Genomic DNA, 1,503 nt, shown 5'->3' on the forward strand with positions numbered 1-1,503 from the left:
CAAAAATGGTTTCCTAGCAGGTGACAGGGATTTTTAAATGTCCTTTTTAGTTAAAAAAAAAAAAAAAAAAAAAGACCTGGGACTATTTGGATGCTGCTGCTGTTCCGGTGAGGCTGAGTGTGGTTACTGTCTTGGCAGACATAATTCTATTTTGAACGTGTGAAAATTGGTAGTCTTTAAGACCAGGTTTAGAATCATGAGAGTTTAAGAGATTTGGAGATATCTCCAAATCCCTCATTATCTAACCTTCAGGTTTTTAAAGAATTAATTTGCCTAAACTGGAAAATGGATCATGTAAAACACAATGTATTTAGGAAAAGGAAATGTTCTTTATCCAGAGGCTCATTTAAAAAGCATGTAGAACAGAGCCCAGAAACACTTGCGTTCAGCAGCAAAAGACTTAAATTGACGGAGGCAGTTCTTTGGCCATGAAAAGAAAGGAAGGGTGTCTTTCTCCCTCTCTCTCTCTCTCTCTTTTTTTTTTTATGTGTGTGTGTGTGTGTGTGTGTGTGTGTGTGTGTGTGTGTGTGTGTGTGTGNNNTGTGTGTGTGTGTGTGTGTGTGTGTGTGTGTGTGTGTGTGTGTGTGTGTGTGCGCGCGCATTCACACACACATATATATTATGTGTGTGTACAGATATATATTTTTAATTTTTTAAAGGCGGAACAACAGTCTGCACACTACACAACCAGTGATTCAGTTTAAAAAGCATTTAATGAGCATCTGCATCCTGCAGGAAACATGCTCTAATCTGCATTCTGCATAGATTTCATCATAATTATTAGCAATAAAAATATTAAAGGATTTCTGCAATGGAGCCGGATACCCACCCTTCTGGATGAACATGGTGGGGAAATGGATCCTGATCTCTTTTCTTGTTCGTTTTATTGTTTCGGGGAGTAATGAAATTGACATTTGATTTCAGGGAATGATTTTTTAACGTCCGGGAGGTTTTAATTGATTAAAAAAGTTTGAATAGAATATTTACTAAAAAATCGGGGAGCAAATTTATTTGAAATTGTGCCGAAAGAGAAAGAGAATAAAAGAAACCCAGCTCGCGGGCTCATAAATTTATTCAAAAGGCCTTTCACGGTCCTGGTTGCTAAGGAGCCTCGTTAGCGCAGTAGGTAGCGCGTCAGTCTCATAATCTGAAGGTCGTGAGTTCGATCCTCACACGGGGCATCCGCATTCCCTTTTTATACCCCCAAAACTTAGCCTCGCTTCACAGGAGGCTAAGTTAGAAGGGGCTGCTTTGAATTCGCAAAGGAATTTCATACTTTCTCGGTAAATCATATTTTAAATTTGCAGCAAGCGCCGGCGCCTTTAGGGTTAAGGAAAGAGCGAACGACGCCCTCTCTCGCTCCTTGTGTGGGGGAAGTTGCGTGGCGGGAAGGGAGTAGGAGGTTGGCTTGTCAGGCCCCGCGCTATGCTGCTACAATGTAACGAGATGAAGCTTGGGAGAGTTGCGGGAGAGCTAAAGCGAACCATGCCGAGTCGTTCCAAA

The 1,503-nt window shown here is 41.4% G+C and overlaps 1 non-coding gene across 1 annotated transcript; it reads left to right on the top strand.

The window, feature by feature from the left end:
* The first annotated feature begins 1,108 nt into the window (after positions 1-1,108).
* On the top strand, positions 1,109-1,181 carry TRNAM-CAU. The gene has a single exon. It is a non-coding gene; the product is annotated as a tRNA-Met (tRNA).
* Positions 1,182-1,503: the final 322 nt, after the last annotated feature.

This window comes from Gracilinanus agilis, unplaced genomic scaffold (assembly GCF_016433145.1).
Source record: "Gracilinanus agilis isolate LMUSP501 unplaced genomic scaffold, AgileGrace unplaced_scaffold47397, whole genome shotgun sequence".
Lineage (NCBI taxonomy): Eukaryota > Metazoa > Chordata > Mammalia > Didelphimorphia > Didelphidae > Gracilinanus > Gracilinanus agilis.